Source organism: Scyliorhinus canicula, chromosome 1, assembly GCF_902713615.1.
Source record: "Scyliorhinus canicula chromosome 1, sScyCan1.1, whole genome shotgun sequence".
NCBI classification, from domain to species: domain Eukaryota; kingdom Metazoa; phylum Chordata; class Chondrichthyes; order Carcharhiniformes; family Scyliorhinidae; genus Scyliorhinus; species Scyliorhinus canicula.
Window position 1 is genome coordinate 244,613,578 of NC_052146.1, and position 24,202 is coordinate 244,637,779.

General features: G+C 47.0%; 1 protein-coding gene across 49 annotated transcripts in view; it reads left to right on the forward strand.

Moving 5' to 3' along the window:
• The window catches only part of nrxn1a (neurexin 1a), a 2,342,145-nt gene that overhangs the window by 2,043,708 nt on the left and 274,235 nt on the right, over nucleotides 1–24,202 (forward strand). The window lies entirely within an intron of this gene.

The window sequence follows — 24,202 nt, forward strand, 5'->3', positions numbered from 1 at the left end:
TGTATTGCCTTTATCAAACCACTCAACCACATAGCACATACTCTGGATAATACTGGTTGCTTAGTTTCTATGGAAGCCAGAGTCCACATTGGTGATCAATCCACCAGCATGACTTCTGGACAACTAACTGGGTCATCTGCCTTTGTGTGCTTTTTCTTTATACTGTTTTTGGCTCTGGCTTTGTGTCATACAAGTGGCCTGTGATTACCTCACTATCCTTCCAAATACCAGCCAGTGGGCTCAAAGTTCCTTCTCCTGAAGTCTTCTGGTTGCGGTCTCATGCAGGAATCTAAAGGTCTTGTTTGAAGTATTGACTCCGCTCTGTTGCTTTTCATAGATTTTCATAGAATTTACAGTGCAGAAGGAGGCCATTCGGCCCATCGAGTCTGCACCGGCTCTTGGAAAGAGCACCCTACCCAAGGTCAATACCTCCAGCCTATACCCATAACCCAGTAACCCCATCCAACACTAAGGGCAATTTTGGACACTAGGGGCAATTTATCATGGCCAATCCACCTAACCTGCACATCTTTGGACTGTGGGAGGAAACTGGAGCACCTGGAGGAAACCCACGCACACACGGGGAGGATGTGCAGACTCCGCACATACAGTGACCCAAGCCGGAATCGAACCTGGGACCCTGGAGCTGTGAAGCCATTATGCTATCCACAATGCTACCGTGCTGCCCACTAGTTTATAACTCTGTTATCAATCTCAAATGTTGAGAGAAGGAGGCATGTTTATTTACCATAACAACGGGATATTTGTATCTTTCCCATGATGCTCGTACTTCTGCAGATAAATTCATTTTGCAGAACTATCTAATTCTACCAAGCCTTTATCTTTGCTAAATTAACCATCATGCACTTCTTTATGCCCAAACTACACAATTCTAGGATATCAGTAATCGCAGATTCTTTGTTCACCTGACACGGTCCACTCACAGGGTCACACCACTACTAGCCTACAGAATAATTATAAAAGTAGTTACATTGTTAAATTAGAAGTAGTCAATGATATATTCTCTGATGCATTGTCTGACAGTATCAACAGCAGAAATTATAAGCACTTCATACCTCTTTATCTTGTGTAAACAAACATTCGGCTATTAACAAGATAGGCCCCAAAAAAGCTGCAGCTGTCAATCAAGCAATGTTTTCTCTCCCCTGTACACATTTTAACAAAGTAATAGAAATCTAGGTTCTGAGCCAAATATGCATAATGAGAGAGAGTGTATACTGGGTGAATGGGCGTGCGAGTGCCAAGAATTAGCGTGGGGGGTATGAGGGCTATTGGGGGCCAGTGGGGGGCATGCATTAGCATGTAGACTATGGGGGCCATTGGGAGTGGTGGAGGGACACGAGTTGGCATGGGTAAGAGAGTTTGAAGGTTTCTTTCAAGAGTTCTCACATCCAGGCTATTATCCATGACTCATCTGATGCACCGTGAACCCCGAGACTATGAGAATCCGGCATAACTCCAGGAAAATTATGAACGGTTATTATGAGCCAGCCGGATTGGGAATGCACGATGCAGGCTTGGTGCATGCACCTCTCCCTTTCACTGGCGAAAATTGGAGGTGTTGAGAATGGGGGTGGGAATCCTGTAATCTGGTTGCAACTGTCTTTATCAAAGGTCCGCAAAGTCCCTGCACTTTAGGAAGATGGGAAGGCTTTGGAGAGAGAGAGTGCAGAAAAGATGAATGACAATTGTTCCAAGAATGAGGAACCTCAGTTATTACCATAGAATTTACAGTGAGGAAGGAGGCCATTCAGTCCATCGCGTCTGCACCGGGCCTTGGAAAGAGCACCCTACTTTAGCCCCACACCTCCACACTATCCCCCATAACTCCACCTAACCTTTTTTGCCTAAGGGCAATTTAGAATGGCCAATCCACCTAACCTGCACATTTTTGGACTGTGGGAGGACTCCAGAGCACCCGGAGGAAATCCACGCACACACGGGGAGAACGTGCAGACTCCACACAGGCGGTGACCCAAGCCGGGAATCGAACCTGGGACCCTGGAGCTGTGAAGCAACTGTGCTAACCACTATGCTACCCTGTGTTATGTTGATAGATTGGAGAAGCTGGGGCTGTTCTCCTTGGAGGTTGCGAGGAGATTTGAGAGGGGTGTTCAAAATCATAAGAGGTCTGGCCAAAGTAGTTTGGAAAAAACTGTTCCCATTGGTGAAAGGGTGGAGAACAAAAGGACACTGATGTAAGGTTAATGGAAATAAACCCCAAATTAGAGAAGAGGAAAAACTTTACGCTGTGAGTAGTTAGGATCTGGATGCACATTGCTGGAGAGGGTGACGGAGGCAGATTCAATCATTGTTTTCAAAAGTAATAATTAACTGAAGAAAATAAAATTGCATGGTTAGAGGTGGACAAAGGCAGGGGAGTGGGTTGAGCTGAGTTGCTATTCCGGAGACCAGTACGGACATGATGGGCTGAGTGGCCTCCTTCTGTGGTGAAACTGTTCTATACTTCGATGATTATCACATTTGCCTTAATGCTTCTCTGAGACTGGAATTGATGGTGAGGTACTGGAAACAAATCTGGACCATGCTACGCTGGTATGAAAAAGCTTTTGCTCATGAAGATTCAAATGTGATCCATTTAATTTACTAACATGTCTCTCCTCTATGCACAAAGGTACATGTCTGAAAATATGTCAGAAGATCAATTAGCTCTAAAGCTAGCATTGTTGCCGTTCTCTTGCTCCTTCACGGTTCTCATGGTTTGCCTGCATTAAAGATTCACAATGCTTTGGATCAATCTGAGTATAACACATTGTGGTCTGCAACTTCACACTTTGATTAAATCTATCAAGCTAGTTTCTTGGGATCACATTTTTACTTTTATCCTGGAATTCAGCTTCTTTGCAGTGGAGGCATTTGCGAGGTATGCAATGCCTTGGCCACTCACCAGCCAGCTGTGAGTTTCATGAGATTGTGATTCTGAAATGAGGACAGCCTGAGTGCCTTATCAAATTAACCCCAGAATCTTGCTGCCAAATATAGCAGTTGTTTCACAGTCAGATGCTGCTGATACTACCCAGTAGAGTAGCATCAGCAGCATCTGACTTACTTAATCATTTTTTTTATAACAGTGGTTTATAACTGTAATATATGCCCTGTTATTAGCAGTCGCAGCAGCATATTATCAGGTGCTGTGTGGAGAGGGTCCCTGTGATACATAAATCAAATGAGAGTCAAACCAAACTAAAATTGACTGCAGCGTAAAGGTTACCGGCTGTCTCAACCAAGCAGATAGGTGGATGAAAATTACCTCGTAACAGGTTAGCAGGGCAATAGATTTGCCACTACTCGTTGCATAAAAACTCACTCTGAACTTAAGAACTGAACTCCCTTGCTAACAGCAGATTGATCTGGCATTATTAACAGGCACACCATGGTTAGATACATGGAAATTCAAAGCTTCAAATTAATCTGTCAAAACATCAGAGTTACTGCTATGCAACCTTTTACTGGACATAAGGAATTAAGAAGCCAGCTTTCAAGGACCCAATGGTGTCTCTGTCCTTTCTTTTGCAAATGAAAGAAGTAAAAGGATATACAGACTAAAATCATGAAGTTAACCCCAAAACACTGTTTTAGCTCTGTGGTTTCTGAACAGAAAATAAAGCAAGTTTAGGAAATATTATAGCACGATTGAAAGCAATCACTACTCTTGTATATGTGCCAACTTGCTTCAGAAAAGATAACTAGTTACGTGTATTATCTCTGAGAAATGGTAGCCTGGTTTCACTTCATCTTTAAATGTGAAAATAAGTTGGAAACTAAAACCATAGTTTTTGTAAAGGAAACGAATATTTGAAAATTATAACGACGTGGCAGATGAAAATTTTGCACATTTATATTTAGTGCAGAAAATATATTTTACTGTACTTGACTGTTATTGATTTGTAGTTATTTCAACATCACAACCTGGAATAACAGCACAACTTTGTGATTGAACCATAAATGATAAATCAATAGTAATTAATCTAAGCTCTTTATCCAACAAAAACCCTAGAAAGGTTTATATATTCACGTTCGCAGATGAATACTTCTGTGTCCTATTTTAAAGTTAGTGCTAACCTATCCAAACTAAATGAAGGTCAAAGAGATTTCAGGCAAACATTTAAACTGTCTTTGTGAATATCCACAACATGTGAGTACAAAGATTAATCATTTGAATTAGATTAAAATGTTTTCTGACACAATATCAACATCTTGGATTATAATCACACCATGGCAGGATCTATTAATACATTTAAAACATGATAGAAAAACATTTCAGGGCCAACCTTGGGCATTTTTAAATGCCTGTGGCTGTGAAGTGAAAAGAAAAATGTAAGTAATTGAAAAGTCGAACAGGTAGCCAACCCATTATCTGCACTACAATGTTGAAAATGCTGGAGACCTGGTCAAAAGAATGAATTTCCTGATTTGAATCCAGATTTGCCATTTAACAATACCCAGCTAAATAAACAGCATTCCATTCAGTCAGCAGAAGTAATGTTTGCACCATTTCTTTAAGAGCTAATGTAATGAACATTTGCTCTCTTTCTCATTCATTTTCTGTCTCATTTGGTTATATCATCCTTCCATTCAATTGAAAAATCCTTGAAATGTATTTGTTCTATTATTGGGCTGAATATTACGTGGTAAACAGCCCACCACCCACTCACCATAAGGCCATAAGAAATAGGAACAGGAGTAGGCCGCTCGGCCCCTCAAGCCTGCTCTACCATTCAATATGATCTTGGCTGATCTGACATTCCTCACATCCACTTTCCTGCCCTTTCTCCATAACCTTTGATTCCCTTACTGATCAAGAATCTATCTGTGATTAAGCCAGGGGAGTCCTATCTGTGATTAAGCCAGGGGAGTCCAACAAGCTTCTTAAAAGTCCTTTATTTCAGCAACAGCATCATACATTCACAAGGCCCGGTTACCTTTCACCGGGTCCTCATTCCCTCTTTTAGCTGCCTCTACAGCTGCCGGCCTTTTATGCTAGTGCTGGGTTAGCTCAGTCCAACTGAGCGTGGAAACAATCATCCGCAGCTGGATGAGTCCTGTGCAGGTTACTATAGGTTATTACACTATCTATCTCAGCCTTAAATATACACAAGGACTCTGCCCCTACAGTGCTCTGTGGCAAGGAGTTCCATAGACTCACAACCCTCAGAGGAGAAATTCCTCATCAACTCACTCTTAAATTCTGAGACTATGCCCTCTGGTCCGAAACTCTCCCATTAGAGAAAACATCCTCTCAACATTTTCTGTACCCTCCTACATGCCTTCACATATTTTCTAATGTGTGGTGCCCAGAACTGGACACAATACTTGGGCCTCTCCTACCGCAGGTTAAATCCTTATGGTGAGAGGATGAGGCCATGGGAATTAATTGCCCACTTCAGGGACTCATTTGGCCCATTGTTGGGTGGGCAACCTGATGCCACCTTGTCCTTGGTAAAATTGCAATGGGGACACATGTGGGTGAGTGGGCGGTGGAAAGCTGCTGAGCTGGATTTTACTTCCCCTCCTTACCATCATCAAAACTGATGTTCGGGGAGTGTAAGATCCATCCAATTGGGTTTTATGCTTTATAGTCTGGAAAATTACAGTGTCATTAACCATGCCTGTCTCCAAACTGTAAGTTTCTAATTATCTAAATTATCTCTTTAATTTCATAATATTTAGGTAAACAATGGTGAGACTGCATTCAATAGTTGCTAGGGCAACATATTGCCGCAAAGCTGTTTTGGACCATGTAATTTAGTGTCTAGATTTTATTCAGAACTATTTGCACATTTTTGTTACATTTCAATAGAACTTTATCGATGGTGAAAGGTAAAAATCAATATTTTTCATGACTGCCTGACGCTGCATCATTTCCCCCACTGATTTGCTTTAATGTGCTCATCAAATCTAGTCTGGTGGCAGCTTCAGCATTAAGTGGTCTGACACAACAATCATGACCTCTATGATTTGTTTGTTTTCGACACTACACAGAAATATAACTTAAACAGAGTTCTAAACCATCCAGAAATCTATTTCAATCAGGGTATTAACAGAGAAAACAATTAGCACAATAAATATTAAGAGAAAGTACTTGCTTCTTTCACTTTAGGTTGAAGAGGTTTTCACAATGTGAAATTGGCGTTGGTCAGGGTGTGTTTCGAGAAACAGGTGTGTTCCTATCGAATATATATATTTTTTAAATGTGCATATTATATTGTATCTTTCATGCCCTTAGGACTCCCAACGTGTTTTGCACATAATCAGTCACAATTGAAGCACAATGGTTGTTGTAATGCTGTAGGCAATTAATTTATACATGTTCATAAAAAACAATGAGAGCACTAACCTGATAAATCATAGAATATACAGTGCAGAAGGAGGCCATTCGGCCTATCGAGTCTGCACCGGCTCTTGGAAAGAGGACCCTACCCAAGGTCAACTCCTCCACCCTATCCCCATAACCCAGTAACCCCACCCAACACTAAGGGCAATTTTGGACACCAAACGCAATTTATCATGGCCAATCCACCTAACCTGCACATCTTTGGACTGTGGGAGGAAACCGGAGCACCCGGAGGAAACCCACGCACACACGGGGAGGATGTGCAGACTCCGCACAGACAGTAACCCAAGCCGGAATTGAACCTGGGACTCTGGAGCTGTGAAGCAATTATGCTATCCACAATGCTACCGTGATTCAATAAATTGTTCCTGATTTTGTTGATTGAGGAATGAATGCCACTACACTGGAAGAACTTATCTCCAAATAAAGCCATGGATCTTATTATTATTAATTATTCATTCTAATGGTTGTGTAGGAACAGGGGATCTGGAGGTTATACGTACACAAATCACTGAAGGTACAAGAACAGGATGAGAATGCAGTTAATAAAGCCTACAGGATCATGGGCTTTATAAACATGTGCATAAAGTGTAGGAACAAGCAAGTTATGGTCATGCTGTATAAAACATTGGGTTTGGCCTCAGCTGAAGTATAGTGTCCAGTTCTGGGCACTACACTTTAGAAAATATGTGAAGGCATGGAGGAAGGTACAGAAAATGCACAAGAATGGCTCCATGGATGAGGGACTTCAGTTATGTCGATAAATTGGAAAACTTTGGGCAACAGAGTGGCACAGTGGTTAGCACTTCTGCCTCATGGCGCCGAGGTTCCAGGTTTGATCCCTGACCTGGGTCACTGTCCATGTGGAGTTTGCACATTCTCCACGTGTTTGCGTGGGTTTCACCCCGAGAACCCAAAGATGTGCAGGGTAGGTGGATTGACCACACTAAATTGCACCTTAATTGGAGAAAATGAATTGGGTACTCTAAAAATTATTTTTAAAAGATTGGAAAAGTTAGGGGAGGTTAAGAGGAGATTTGACCGAGATGTTAAAATCTATGAGGCGTCTGGACAAATAGATAGAGCGAAACCATTCCTCTTGGTGGAAGAGGACACCGATTTAAGGTACATGGCAAAATAAGCTAGGGCAATGTGAGGAAAACCTCATTGCACAGCAACTGATTAGGATTTAGAATGCATTTCCTGAGAATATGGTGGAGGCAGATTCAGTTGAGGCCTTTAACGAAGAATTGGACAATTATCTGATGAGAGAGAATTTGCAGGTCCATGGAGAAAAGGTGTGGGGAATGGATCTAGCTGAGTTGGCCTTGCAGAGAACTGACCAACACGGCAGGTTGTTTGGCCTCCTTCTGTGCTGTAACCTTCCCATGATTCTCACACAAGAGGGCAGGCAGACCTCAGTGAAATGTCTCATCCAAAAGTTGGCACCTCTGGCAGTGCAACCCTCCCAAAATACTGCATTGAATTGTCAGCTTTGATTATGTTCTCAAATCTCTAGAGCAGAGCTCGAACCCACAACCATCTGACTGAGTGAATAGAATGCTACCACTGAGCCAAGGCTGACACTGCGTGGCTGCATTTCAACTGCGGCAACCTCATGAGTAGTAAACCTGAGATAATTGCTTCCTTTTTCAGTTCTCTGAGAGAATTTTGACAGAGGTCCCAATTTACAGCTCCCATTAAAAACAACAAAATTGAATTCTAAGCCTGAGGGATGCTGGCTTCATAACTATTTTGAACTCTTAAGTGCAAGAGAGGAGGGATAATACGTGCTGAATCAGTTTGAGTTGAGATATTAAAACTGAAGCCCTTTTCCTATCTACCTGAGATATCCCCAACATCTTACCAACCTATTCCCCTCAATTAAAAATCATTAAGGCTATAGGTTTTTGCAAAGTATAAATGAGATATGCAACCTCAAAATGTTACCAGGCAACAATCCTTCTTGGGTTTGTGGTTTGGATGCAGACTCTAGTGTTACTAAGTACCCTTTCCTCCATGCAGAAAGGATTTCCGGTGTATTTCTAATTACTTCTAATTGTTTCTTAGATCTTTTTTCCAAGTGTATTAGAACGCCTCCATTGTTGTGATTATTATATTACGTGGGGGGAGGGACACAAATTGAACATCGTCACACCTGTTTGTGCTGGCAACCTTCACTCTGCACAACCACTTATGCTCAGATCAGGGACCTGAGATCCCAGGCTACTGTCAGCAACATCAGAGAGATCGTGCTCAGCTCTGTGCCACTGATTCAGATAAGTTAACCTTTGGCCACGAGTGGTTCCTCAGTACTGAACTCCTTCACAGGGAGACGATTATCTGGCCAGGTTATGGCCAGCGGCAATCCCAACACGTCGGGAAAATAGCAAGAGCCCCAAATTGAGGAGTAGGAGGAGGATCATGAAGGGGTGGAGGACGAGTCCGAGGAGGACCCGGAAATGGAGGACAGGTGGCGGCATGGGTCCAAAAGGCCAGGAATCCATAGAATCCATACAGTGCAGAAAGAGGCTTTTTGGCCCATCGAGTCTGCACCAATGCTCCGAAAGAGAATACTACCTAGGCCACTCCCCGTCCTATCCCCGTAACACCACAGATGGCCAATCTACCCAACCTGCACATCTTTGGACTGTGGCAGGAAACTGGAGTATCTAGAGGAAACCCATGCAGACACAGAGAGAACATGCAAACTCCACACAGTCACCCAAGTTCGGAATTGAACCCAGGTCCCTGGCACTGTGAGGTAGCCACTGTGCCATTGTTCCACGCTGAAGGACCAGGGTGGGTATTGCAGCATCCAGATTTACATGACAGGAGGCTCTGCGGCCGTCAGGTCAACACCGTCTCCCGCCCCCCTCGCATCACCCCTTCCCCAACCCCACTTTCCCCTTTCCCAACCCCAGTTCCCCTGTCCCCAAACCCAATTTCACCTCCACCACACCTCCAAGGGTCGATGCAATATCACACCAGTGTGCTGGGCCTGTGTTGGCACTGTCAGCGGGTCACTATTCATGGCAGAAGGGTGATGACCACTCGTTGTGAGGAAAGCCATGCTGCTCCTCATGTTTTGTTTAAGTATTTCTGCTGACAGCACACTGACTTCTATCCTCACATCTGAGTGGACACTTCAGTTTGGACCACAGTTGGGACGGAAGTTGGGGGTGGGGGATTGATGGAGTCAGAAGAACTGGAGACTGCCTGAGTCTCCCAGCTGGAAGACCCCAGGTTGGAATCAAGTGCTTCTTCCTCCCTTGGATGCTCATGTGCTCCAGAGGCTTCTGAGTCATTTGTCACTGCCTGTCCTGGAAGCCCCCCATTATCTGCACCACGGTGTCAAAGCCCTCAGCGATGGACCTCTGTGACTGGGTCATACTCTGAAATGTCTCAGCAATATCCATCTGTGTCTAGGACATATCCCTCAATGAATGAGGCATTATGTCTGGGCCCTCAGCCATGGTTGTCCAAGACTGAGCCATGCCCTGGACTCCACCACTCATTGCTTGGATGTCATGCCCCAGGTCATCCACTGCGGTTGCCACCTTTACAGTGTTGACGTGGGTGCAATGCAATGCCGGCATTATCTCCTGCACCTGAAGGCTTTGGGACTCCTCCAGTCAGCCTTGTAGTTCCAGGAATGTCGCTGACACCCGCTTCTCACAACTCCGGTTTAGCATCTCCAGCAGCTCAGGGAGAATCTTGTCCAGAGGTTCGGCAAGTGGCTGAATTCCAGTTGAGTCCTGGGATCCAGCAGACCTCCCACTGCCCTCACCCTTGGAAGTTCCTGACTCCACCTGATGTGCATCAGCAGCTGTGTGGTGCTCACCAGGTAGTGACTCAGAAGCTTGTCTACTAATCTCATCCCTCGAGTGTGTGTCTCTGCAATGGTGGAAGGAGCGGGTAATAGCTGTAATCCACTGTCTGTATTCTCCTTGGAGCTCTGCTCCGAGGTGGTCGCTTGGGTGGCGGGGGTGAGCGGCTTCGGATGGCTCGGCCTCATCAGGTGGTGATCCTGCGGGACAAGGGACATGGGTTCAGTGAAAGGGGAGGGTAAGGTTCTAGGAAATGAATAACTCACTTCAGACAAGTCATCTGGATGAAGGTGCAGTGGCTCCTCACTTCTCTGGCGCAGGTCAACTTTGCTTTTGGCCAGTGCTCTCTCCTCTGTCATCTCTGCAAACTCTTAGGCCCCTTCCTCATATGGGGTAAGGACTCGCAGCTCAGGGAGCCCAGCCCCCCATCCCCCTCCATCCTCACGACTTCTCCCTCTCCTTCTCATTATGGGTTATCTTCTCCTGAGGGGATAAAAAGAGGACATTGCGAGCCGCATGCCTGCCGAGTCAGGGACTCTGTAGCAGGTGACATGTGTGGGCACTGTGCCTGAAGGATTGCCAGGGGTGTTCTGAGGAACAATCTGGGATAGCGGTTTTCGGTAGTGTGCGAGGTGGCTGTGAGTGGATTGGGGGTCGGAATCCAGATGACCCAGAAGTAATAACCTAGCTGACAACCCGTAGGAGTTCATTCGTCTTATTTTGGACCTCCTTGTCAGCTGCCGGCCCTAACTGCATTTGCCACTGGTTCCCAGGCGACATTTTGTCGCACTGCTCTGGGGTCTCCTACCCCTTTGAAGGTACAAGATGCCCCACTTCTCTTCCCCAGCATCCAGAAGCCTGGCCATCAAGTGCTGCCATCCTCCTGGCTTGACTGAGAGTGAGTACTGAGTCGGGCGAATCAGACACCTGGGGCCTCTGGCTCAGTGCCATTCACCAGGGGTATAATCTTTTACATTAAGTGTTGGTCAATCGCAATCTGGATTGCGCCCATCCACCCAGCAGGAATCACCCCGCGGTTCCCGCCCAATATTCCTCATTTTTGTGGGAGTATCACCCGAGGACTGTGATGGATTGAGACTCCATGGAGCTGAGATTAGTCTTTAGTGAGAACACTAAATGAGTGATAGCAACCTGTTTTATACACTGCACCCAATTTTCTTCGCTATTGTAGTTAATGGAGGTATATTTGAGGTACATATGGAAAGGCGAGAGGAACACACCTATTAGCTCCTAAAAATAAAATGCTGGAAAATCTCAGCAGCTCTGGCAGCATCGGTAGGGAGAGAAAAGAGCTAATATTTCGAGTCCAGATGACCCTTTGTCAAAGCTATAATGCAGAGAAAGTGGGAAATATTTATACTGTGGTGTGAGAATGAAAGATGAGTCATAGCCACAGAAACCCAGGGAAACTTTGAAGCCTGAACAGTTTGCCTAAACTCTAGAAACATCAGCACCTGAGCACGGTCTCCTGAATGTTCCCAGCAGGGGTCTAGGGTCTAGAGGCTCCTGCTGTGGCCAGGAGTGAGCGTGCAGAGTGAGATTTTCCAGCACAAGTGGCTTGGTGGATGGCACTCTGAGAGAAGGTGGGACACATGAGGCTGGGGAACGTTTGGAGGATTTGAGGGTCCTGGGCTGGAAGACCTAACTGATTGTTGGTCTGTCTCCTTCTGCAATTCCTTACAAACATAACAATATGAGCTGGTGCTGACGGTCCCGCAGAGGCTGCCCTCGCAGTGCTGGCAACAGCCAGGGCAGGCGGATGCTGGAGAAGATGGCAGCAGTGGCGACGGAGGCTGGAGGCAGCACCCCATGTGCAGGGGGTTGCCGCACACCCTGAAGAACCGGCCGCCCATCAGGCTGAGAAGGAACCCAGAGGGGGACCCAAACGACAGCCCAAGGTATACAGGTGTTGTTGGCTTTTAATGTGATGACAGACAGCATGTGCCACAGGAGACTCCATCTCAACAAAGATACTTGACACCCTGTGAATGAGGGGCACACTTGATCCCAGTACCCGTGAAGGTCAACGTAGCTCTGAACGTCTATGCAACCGGTTAATTTCAGACTGGAGCAGGGAATTGAGTGGCATTTCCCAAACTGCAGCCTGCAAATACATCCGTGAGGTCACAGATGCCCGGGCACCAGACTTAATCGATTTTAAGCTGGACCAGGCCCACCAACATCCCCAGGCTGCAGGATTCTCTGCCATCGCCGGTACACCCCAGGTCCAGAGAGTAATTGATGGCACGCATGTCGCTTTACACGCACAGGGGCATCAGGGAGTGCCCTTCATTAATAGGAAGGGGTTCCACTCCCTGAATTTTCAACTCGTGTGTCACCAGCGCCTCCGGATCATGCACATGTGTGTACGCTTCCCAGGAAGTGTGCCTGACAGCTACATCCTGGGACACTGAGAGATCCCCGGTGTCTTCGAGGACCACCCCAGGATGACGGGTTGACTCTTGGGGGATGAGGAGTACCTGGTGGGGTCCTGGCTGATGATGCCAGTACAGAGGCCAGAGACTGAGGTGGAGACCCGATATAACAAGGCCCATGTGGCTACCTGTACTGTCATTGAGCGATGCATCAGACTATTCAATATGCGGATCCAATGCCTTTACAACTCTTCTGGTGCACTGCAATACACCCCGCAGAGGGTCTCCTGCTTTGTGGTGATCTCCTGTACCTTCCACAACCTGAAATGAAATTAAATGAAAATCGCTTGTCACAAGTAGGTTTTAATCAAGTTACTGTGAAAAGCCCCTAGTCACCACATTCCAGCGCCTGTTCGGGGAGGCTGGCACAGGAATTGAACCGTGCTGCTGGCCTGCCTTGGTCTGCTTTAAAAGACAGCTATTTAGCCCAGTGTGCTAAACCAGTCCCTGGAACAGCAGCAGGGCAACATGCTGGAGGAGGAGTTGGAGGGATGTGCGGCCTCATCTGAGGAGGATCAGGAGGGTGTGGATGATGAGCTGGGGAGGACCCACGGGAGGAACCGGAGGATGGAAGACAGGCGGGAAGGATCCGGCATGCTCGTGGACCAGGAAGGCCCTCATCCTCACCCAATTCTAATAGTATGAGATTTTGCCCATCAGCTCCTGTCCTCCCCCCTCCATAATCTCGCCTTCCAACTGCCCCCTCCCATTCCTCTCCTTCACAATCATTTCCATCCTTCCTTCCCTACCCATTTCCTGACTCTCCCTCACCCACCCCCTCTCCCTGAGCACCTTATCCCACTCTCTATGTATCTGTGTAACATCACCTTTGTGTGATGGACCTGTGTCAGCACTGTCAACAGGTCTATACACAAAGAAGGCGAATGATGATAACCTGCTGTGATGTTAGCTCTGGTGCTCCTCGGTTTATGAAAAAGTCTGACTCCTGACTTTCTGCTGACAGCACACCCACACCCATCCTCTGGCTGGGGCCTGCATCAGGGGAGTTTGATCTTGGACTGCTGCGGGGGGTGGAGGGAGCAAAGGGCAACAGGGGGTGGGGGTGCAGACAGGGCTGCTATGAAGATCAATGTGACAGAGGTTTCACATGTATCCGGTGTAACATGTTTTAATTGTGAACATTTGACATTTCCATTATACTAACTACAGATGGTGCCCCCCCTCCCCCCCCCCCCCCCTTCCTGACCAAGCAGTGACCCTCTCCCTTCTTGATCTTGCGTGGTTTACTGTCACATCGAGGTGTGTCCCCATAATACACATCGGACCTGGAGGCCCCGTGGCCTTTATTGCTCTTGGTGGATCTCTCTGGATGGCCTGGAGCCAGAGGACCCCGGCTGATGTGCCAGTGCCACAGGTTTTACAGTGCCACCCTGCTCTTCCCACTGCCCTTCAGATCTGCCGGTGTCAGGAGGGGGGGCTTCGGAAGAACTGGAGACCACCATCGTCTCCTTGGTGGCAGGCCTCGGGTTGGCCTCCAGCGCTTCATCCTCCCTGATGGTGTCCGTAGGGCCTTGGGGGTCTACATGGGATGGTGGGAAAGTTGGAGTAAGCTCTGAGTCATATAGCTCTGCCAGCACTGGTGAGCCCCCATTATCTACACCATGGTGTTGACACCCTCAGTGAAGCTCCTCAGTGACTGGGCCATGCTCTGCAGTGCCTCGACAATATTCACTGTGTCTAGGACATGTTCTTCAACAACTGAGAAATGATATCAAGGTCCTCAGCCACGGTCATCGCAGACTGAGCCATGTCTGGGGCACTACCACTCAAGTTCCGGATGTTGTGGAACAGTATGGCTGATTAAGTCGGTTCCGCAGAGGTGGCCCTCGCGTTGCTGGTGGCAGCCAAGGCGACCAGATGCCGAGGCATGCAGCTGCAGCGTCGTGCAGGCTGGTGGCAGCACCCCATTTGCAGGGGGCTGCCACACACCCCGAAGACCCAGCCACACATCAGATTGAGGAGGAACCCAAAGGGGGACACCATTGATGGTCCAAGGTGCACACGGGTTGTTGGTCTTTCGAGAACATGTCAGACAGAATGTGCCACAAGAGACCACTGCCTTGGGCGCCCCCATTGAGGACGAAGACGTTGTGCCGCAAGATTTCCACTGTGGTTGCTACCCTAGCAGTGTTGGCCTTGGTACCAGGAATTGTCGACATCATCTCCTGCACCCTTTGGGACTCCTCTAAGTGGCTATGCACTGACTTCCGCTCCTGAATCTCACGGCTGTGTCCTATTTTCAGCATCAGGTCTGAGAGAACCTTGTCCAGAGACTCGACATCTGACTGGGACCCAGCTGAGTTCTGGGATCCAGCAGACCTCTAACTGCTGACTCGCTTAAATGTTCCTGCTTTTACCTGATGTGCAACTGTGTGGTGCTCCTCAGCTTGTGTCCCAGAAGCCTGACCACTAATGTCGCCCACCGAAGTGTGTGTATCTGCGCTGATGGAAGGTGGGGGTGGCAGGTGTAATGCCTTAATGATGGTGTCTTTGGAGGTTTCCTCCAAGTGGTCTCTTGGGTGGCAGACCATCTGGATGAAGAGGCAATGGATCCTCACCTCTGCGGCGCAGGCCAACCGCACTGTCGGTGACTGCTCTTTCATCGGTTAACCCTACGATTTTCAGGACCACATGGGGGTGAGGACTCGAATCTTTGGTAATCCGCCATCCATCTTGACCCTTTCCCACTTATCATAGGGTATCTTCTCCTGCAAGGACAAAGAGAGGGCAGTGTGAGCCGCATTCTTGTTAAGTCAGGGAGGTCTATAGCAGGTGGCATGTGTAGGCACTGCACCTGGACATAAAGGTTTGTGCTGGTGGGTGCCAGTGGGTTCTGAGAAGTAAGCACGAAGATCGGATATGGGGAGGGTGCGAGGTGTCAGCCAGTGATGTTTGGGGGGAGAGGCTGGGAATTTGATGAATACCAGGTGGAACAAAATGCCAGGAGAGAGGTGGTTGTAATGATATGTATATATATATAGACAAGTAAATGGTTAATGATTACATCTTAGTGTAACATGACCACTAGAGGGCAACACTAGATTCCACTATATATATGAGAACTCAAAGGATCTTGGGTTTCTTCCAACCAGGAGTGACTAGACAGTAGACTTTTCAAGAGATAGATCACATCATAGTTTAGCATGTGTAGTTTAAATTAGTTAATACTTTAATATAGATTACTTGATTACTAGTTATAGTTCTGTAGAGTGTGCAAACTCAATGTTAATCGATTTGTTATTCAATAAATCAGTTTTGCTTTAAAGGTTGGTGGTTTCTTTAGAATCACACCATCAGACTATTCTGGAATACGAAGCAAAGAGTAACAAAATATTACCAAAGAGTAATATAACAGTGGTAACTTACCCTTGCAGCTCGGAGGTTGTTGGTCTTCTTCTGACATTGTCTGGCAGCCCAGCTGATCATGCTGCCCGCACTGACAGCCGCTGCCACTGCCCCTCAGATGGTATTGGTGGCCTTGCTGCGGGATGTCCTGTCTCGCAACGATGGTGTCGAGAAGCCTGTCCAGGTCGGCATCCCCAAAGTGAGGAGCAGGTATGCGCACTGGCAAGCTTGTGTGTTGACTGGGTTTAAAAGCAACTCCCCCTTGTTAGCGGCGAGAAGCTGAGGCGCGAGTCTGGCGAATCAGATGATGAGACAGCCAATAATGTGGTGAGAAGCTCATGGGATTCATTTCTGGCCAACGTGGCCTTCAAGAAACATCCCTCTAAACGCTCCCCAAATCATGCTTAGAAATCTTTCTGTTAAATTGCACCCGTTATTTAAATTCAATTGTTTGAATAGTTCAAAATAGGCAGTTTGTTGCTGTTTGCCCCATTTGAGAAAAATAAAAAAATAATATGGCCAGGCAATTTAAAGTGTTAAAATGTAAACCCATCACTGGCAGTGGATGTCAAGATATTGGAGAGTTTAACTGGTCCTGACGGTTGAGTCAAGGTGACCTTATGCAGATCCTTTCTCTGTTTACTGACATCACATTCACATTGGTCAAGGGGGAGGAAGCAGAGAGAATGCGAGTTAAAACAACAACCCTACAATACTGACTGCACATGCAGCAATTTGATTCTGAGCAGACCGAGGTGAATCCGAATTAAAAAGATAAATATTTAAAAACCCAGATAGGACATTAAGTAGTGTGACATGTTGCGACTTTATTTCAGATTTCTATCATTTGTGGTCCTTTTATTAATTAAAGTTATGTTGGATGTTACCAGATTGCATGTACTTGCTCGTTATAATTTATCAATGGTGGCCATTAAGACAGGTTATTGCTGATGATAGTGTTATACTTTGATGTGGAGGAATGATGATCACAGAGCTTCACATTCAGGACATGCTAGTTCAAAGATGTGGAAGTAATCCTAATGCCTAGTTATAATAAATTTAATCTTAGTAGCTATTTTTGGAACTGGAAATTGGTTCTTAACTGTAAGTTACCTTTGACTTCAATGTGGTGGCAAGATATTTTAGCATCTTATTTCTGCATGAGAAATGACAAAACTCTGCAAAGCATCATGTTAGTGACAGCTAAGCGAAACAGGGCGATTCACCCAGATATTCCCAGAGAATAGTTGGAGTGCCCCTTAATGAGGGTTGCGCTGGGTGCCAAATGGAGCACAATGCTCCTAGCATTTCCAGGTTTTAGCCAGATTCTGCCAGCTCCCGGGATTCACCACTCATGCCTGTGCAGTGTGATGCTGGCGAGATCACTACAGGTCTCCATCAATGGAGATCTGACATGATGCCCACGCTGGGGAGGCTCAGAGGACATTGGAGCTCTTGGGGCCAAACGCTGCCCCCGGCATCCTAGAGTGTAAACCTGGCACTGCCAAGGTGCCCTGGGGCAGTGCCAGAATGTCAAAGGGTGGGGCCTGAGAGGGGGCATGGCTATAAAAGGAGGGGGGGGCGTACTGGTCCCAGCGATGAGGGTGGCCTGATGCCTGTGAATGGGCGTGCAGGGGGTTGGCAGCGTCTTTAGGCCCTGCACATCTCTTTCCCAGTGGGAATTTCTGCTAGCTCCAATAAAATGACTAAGGGTAGGTGGGTTCGATGGAGATCGCGAGAAAACAGCCCGCAGAATTCTCACCGGTTTTCCTGCCTGAAATGACACTTTGTCATTTTCTGCGAGCATTCTGCCCACAGTATTTACAGTGAAGAACTAAATGAATTCCTTTGTCTCTTGAAGTAATTCCCTCATTAATGTTAAGATTATATAAATTGTGAAGGTTGGGCATTTATTTTACTAAGCATATCGTACGGCAAGAAACAATTTACCCAAAAGACACTGGAGAAAACTACCCCATGTACTCTCAGCTAAGAATCCCAACCTCTCAGCTGCATCTCATCTCTGGTATTTTGTCATTCCTTTCTCAGAGGAAGCAGCACTGTGCTGTCCTATGCAAGAGTATCGATCATCTGACAAAGTATGTTATGCCATTTAAATCCCAGTGGAAATCAAGAGACAATAATGCAATCCTTTTTGAGGCAGCAAACCTCTGAGCAATTAAGTTTATTTTTTTCTCACCGACTTTGTGGAAGTTCCAAAGCAAAAGAAATTACTGTTCCCATGCATGCGAAGAAGGAAATTAATTGTTATTCAGTGAGGCACTTTGGCAGTGCCGCCACTGTTCTAACACAGAAACGTAGCAAGGTGCCGCAAGCAGGAATCAGATAATGAATGAATGGCCATGTGCGTCTGCGGGTCTTGGTTGAGAGACTAACCATTATGGCCAGCACATCAAGGGAACGTCCTGCTATTCTTTGAAAATGCCATGGAAATTCTTTTACATCCTGCATGTGCAGACATCCTTAATGGCTTAATAGCTCATCCAAAAGTCCAACAGTGCAAGATTCCCTTGGTACAGTACTGAAGTTGGCTGAGATGGATTAGGTAGTGAGAGGCTGTTTCCACTGAGAGGGGAGTTGGTAACCAGATATCACAAATTTAAAATAATTGGTTAAAAAAAAGGTGGTGTGGTAGTATGACGAGCGGTATTACGGTACCTGGAAGTGTGAGCTGCCATTGGTGCAGAGGACTCGCTGCCCATTGGCCCAGGTATGTCATGTGTCTCTCAGCCGATTGGCTGAGAGGTAGGTAGCCCCACCTACGAGGCGGAGTATAAGAACCCATGTTCCCCGGCAGTCTGCCATTCTTCTGTACGTCTCCTGCTGGGTACACTTCTTGTGTATTAAGGCCTATTGTTCGGACTTTATCTACGCTTCGTGTCCATTGATTGTGCATCAGTGACAAGAACTTTTTTTTGCACCATGTTATGACATAGAATGCAATATCTGAAAGGAATCTAAAGCATAAGGGGTTAATTCTGAGTGTGATTGGCAAACAAGACACAATATGCGTCATTACAGGAAATGATGCAATGTCACATGATCTTGCTCCCTCTTGCAGACCACAGGGCAAAATGAGGCCATTGTAAGATGTTTTTGAACAAAGTTAGTGTTTTCCTTACCTCAGCAGACTCTGAATATTCTGTGTTTGCATAATTAAACCAAGAACATTACAGAGTCAACAGATTCAGGAGTAACTTTCAAAATGGAACCTGATATATATTTTTAAAAGGAAAATATTGCAGGAATTTCGGGAAAGTGTAGGGAGTGAGTCTAACTGGGTAGATCTTTCAAATATCTGGCACAGATGCAATGGTCAAAATGGCCTCCTGCTACGCTGCAAGATTATTTGATTCTAGGTTATATGATCGACCAGCAAACAAAAATGGGTTGTGGCTTTAAACCATGAATGTCTGGTTTAAAGAGTACTATCAATGAGTCAATGCTGGCACCGTATACTGGATTTTATTATTGCAGGTGGGATCAGACGTTCTGTCCAATTCCAGGTCTTGAACAAACCTCTGTCTCCATTGTGCGATGGAGTGCAGTTTTCATAGTGTCGGGGTCTTGATGCCCCTGGAGACGGGTCTGCAGGCATCGGGTATGGAAATGGTGGAAGGACACGTGGAAATTGAACCACGTTCTGGCTCAAGTTGGCAGCTATTGCTGCAGTAAATATTGTTGACACATAGAATTTATTTGAGGGTATGTACAATCATATTCTATCTGACCACTTCCATAGAAACATAGGGCGCGATTCTCCGCTGCCCACGACGGGTTGGAGAATAGCGGGAGGGCCTTCCCGACATTTTTCTTTTTCCCGACCTCCCGCTATTCTCCCCCCCCCCCCCCCCCCCCCCCCACGGCCGCCCCACGACACGAATCGCTGCTCGCCGTTTTTTACGGCGAACAGCGATTCTCCCCTGGCCGATGGGCCGCGTTCCCAGGCCTTTACGGCCGTTTTCACGAACGCAAACACACCTGCTCTCACCGTTCGTGAAAACGGCCGCAAAGTGCCGTCCCGGACAACCATGGCACCGATTGGCACGGCCACACCACGACCGTGCCAAGGGTGGCATGGGCCCGCGATCGGTGGGCATCGATCGCGGGCAGCGGGTCCGATACCCGTGCACTCTTTGTTCCTCCGCTGCCCCGCAGGATCAGTCCGCGGGGCGGCTGAGGGGCATGACGGCCTGCGCATGCGCGGGTTTGACGCATATGCGTGATGACGTCATCCGCGCATGCGCAGGTTGGAGCCGTCCAATCCGCGCATGCGCGGCTGATGTCATCGTGTGCGTCATCCGTGCTTCACGGGGCCGCGTTGCTAGCCCCTCCCGGGGGGGAGAATCGGGTCCCGGGAGGGGGCGCGGAGGCTGCCGTGAAACACGCAGTCTCGTGCCCGTAGAATTTACATTGCAGAAGGAGGCTATTTGACCCATCGAGCTGCACCGGCCGTTGGAAAGAGCACCCTACTTAAGCTCACATCTTCACCCTATCCCCGTAACCTAGTGATCCCACCTAACCTTTTGGACACTAAGGGGCAATTTTAGCATGACCAATCTACCTAACCTGCACTCCTTTGGACTGTGGGAAGAAATCCATGGGAAGAATGCACAAACTCCATGCAGTCACCTGAGGTGGGAATTCAACCCAGGTCCCTGGAGCTATGAGGCAGCAGTGCGAACCACTGTGTCACTGTGCATCCAGAGTTTAATATGGTGTCACAAAAATGAGAGAATTTCATCTTTTTAAAAACAAATTAAAGTACCCAAGTCATTTTCTTTCCAATTATGGGGCAATTTAGCGTGGCCAATCCACCGACCTTGCACATTTTTGTGTTGTACAAGTGAGACCCACGCAGACCTGGGGAGAATGTGCAAGCTCCAAACGGAAAGTGACCCGGGGCCGGGATCGAACTCGGGACTTTGGCTCCGTGAGGCAGCAGTGCTAACCACTGCGCCACCGTGTTGCCCAGAGAATCTACATCTTCAAGGAGATCAGTGCTGTTGCACGTCTTACTATGGGCGTAAAACGCGTTTATTGGGGTGTATTAACTTCCAAGTGCTTAACACCACTAGGCTCTGTCTTATGTATTTATTCAGCTTAGGAGTCGCCAGTTGCCGTATAGACAACGTCACTAGTATTCCAAGGTCAAGTTCAAAGTAATAAAGACGATACACCGATTAGTAAGGTCCAAACGATAATATTTATTATACAGTAATAATAAATATTCATGCACACACTAAGAGACTAAGCTATGACTAAACTAAAGTAATCAGAATACTTATCGAACAGGAACAGGCAAGATCAGGGAGCGAGGCCTTCGTCCTGGTCTTGGGCTGCAACCTTCAGCAAGCGTTCTGGTCACTGGGGGTTCTAGCGGGCTTAGTTCGCGTAGCGAGCGTCGTACTGGCACTTACGGTTCGGCGGCTGGTGCTCAACGGCTGGAGTCAGAGTGGATCTTCAAGGTCGTGGTCAGAGCCGGAGCACGGAAAAGCAGACCGGACAACACGAGGTCCCTATCTTTTATAGGGGTTCCATTGTCCTTCCCTCTTCTTGGGCGGGCTCTACCTATTGGGTCAATTCCTCATCGATACTGTTTTAATTCCCCAATGCGAGGGGGTCTCCGTGATGGGGGGGGCGTTTCTTATGCCCTTTTGTTTGGAGGTTTCTGGTGCCTCGATGTCTGGGCCTTGATTAAAATGTGTCCATTCAGAATCAAATGTATCTATTGTGTGGGTGTTCAGGTCTGATTGCCTCATTAGCATGCAAAGCGTTTTGCCATTTGCACCTAGCTAAGGTCTTCTCACCTGAGCCCAAACTGGTTTCTGCTGCTGCAGAATGCAAAATGCTCTTTGCAGACTGCTGTTCTGGCTAAACTGTCTGTTTCCCAGCAGTCTTAGCGCTTGGCCTATTTTTGTAGCTCAGCATCCATTTTAGGTGGCTACATTCCCTCCTTGTGATCTTCACAATCAAAATATTGTGAAGGATCACAATGTACGTCGCCTTGAGTGCATCTGGGTTGCCTTCTTTGTGTCCCCTGACCTCTTGCCAGTTCCTGGGCTACTCTGTCTTAAACTATGGGAAGAAAATTTTTACCTAACATCTCTACTTGGCGCTATGTCAAAGGGGACATGCATTACCATAAACTGGGAACCTCTACCTATCACAATTATCCCTAACTTTACTTAAACATTTCCTCACACTCTAAAACCTTAACCATTCACACCACAACATCACATTTCCTAACTCGGCAGTCGAGTATAGGACAATACAATACAGGGTCGAATTTTTTATTCATTACACAGTTCTTTATTCATCATGGGGCAGAGGGGATTGATGAAATCGAAAAATCGGAGATCGAACTCCATAGACGGAAGGGCAAGAACGGGAGGCTCTCCTCTTCCACTTCCTCAACCTGAGGGTCTGTACAAGGATAACGAGGATCGCAATCACCAGTAGTGATTCGATTACGTATGACATGGAGTACCATGTCATAAATTTAGTGCACCAGGTCTGAACCTCAGTGATCAGAGCTGAGCACTGGGGAGTGGTTGTAAGGGAAACATTTACGGTGGGGGTTGTGGGGGAAACGTGTCTTGTTTCCACACAAACAGATATAACAGTTAACAACAATAGGTGAGCTTCCATCATCTTTATCTTGGTTTTCCTTCTTTCTTCCTCCTGTATGGACAATCCTTGCTTCGATCCCTGTCTCGTCCTTCGAAAGCTATGGGATCAAGCACAGTATCTGTCAATACACAGTTTAAGATCTTTACCTGTTAGTGCATCTGTCTTTTATATTCCGATTGACCCTTTAAAAATGACTGGCCAAGTCACACCCTGTGACTCCCCTCATTTTTTTCTTTTTCAAAAGCGAATTTGAAGACCAGAATACACCTAACAATCCTTCTCCTGCGAGCCGTCTCGCAGGCTTTGCTAGTTTACCATCCGAATGTTCCTGGATGTAAATAGCATGTGGGATGGCGGCCGAAGGGCTGCCTAACGAAAAATGAAAACAAAATTTTGAAAGAAACGTCCGAATGAGTTGCGTATGGGCCGCTACGGGTACGAGTTGGATGGGATCCCCGGGTAGGGCGTGCTGTGCCATACCCGAGCTTGGCTGACCAAAGTGGGTTCTCAGACAGGGCGGGTCCTCAGTGCCGTTTGTCCACTGCCTGAGTAACCTGGATTAAAACGGGTACGAATGTGTTAACCGTGACTTGCAGCCTCTATTCGCCGAATAGAGGGGCACCTAAAAACAATGGAGCCAAGATGCTCCTTTTGGGAAATGAGCTGGGCTTCAGATATTGTAGCCGATAAGGTGAGCTGCTCACCATAGAAGTTCTCAGACGTATCTGCAGATAAACTATTGTGTGTGTTGGAACCGAAGTTCTCAAAGGTATCGGCGGACAAGCTAACGTGTATGTGAGGTGGTCACAATCTTTTCAGCTGAAAAGAAGATGTCCATCCTCCAACTGAACCATTTACATTACTGAGACAAAACAAACATAAAACGAAGACAAACATACGTGCAGGTTCCATCAGAAAGGACATCGTTTCCCTCAAACGATTCCTATTTTACATCATCTGGACACCTCACTTTTCCTCTGTCTCTGTGAACAGGGTCACAAAGGGGTTGCCGTATCGGGATTCAGACACCGTGTCGTCCTGCTCTCCCGGATCCCACACCCTTGTGTGGATCAGGCATGCTATTTTCGAATTGTGTGACCGGGGGTCACTCTCGTCATTGCGGACAAGTCTGTATGAATTGTCCCTGTGCCATAGTGTTGTGTCAAGTGTGGTGTCGGGGTAGTCGGGGTCGGGTGGTGGTTCTGGGTTTTTAAGGTAAGTGACTTCCATGGGGTCACTGGAGTCGGGGTCGTAGTAGGTGCAGTGTGGGCTGTATGGCTGTGTGCTGTCGCTGTCCTCAGAGTCAGTATCTGTCCTGCTGTCTCTGCTGTGGCAGCCTGTGGGCGTTTCGGGGCGTGGTCTGTCGTGGTCTGTGGGCGGAGTCGTGGGCGAGTCCGTTGATGAACTGGTCTGTGAGGGGGATGGTGGAAAAGTGTCTCTAGTGGGCGGGGTGAAGTGTTCTGCTGCATCTAGCAGTACATGATGAGCATGGTTAGACTGTGTCCCATATGCTTTAAGCT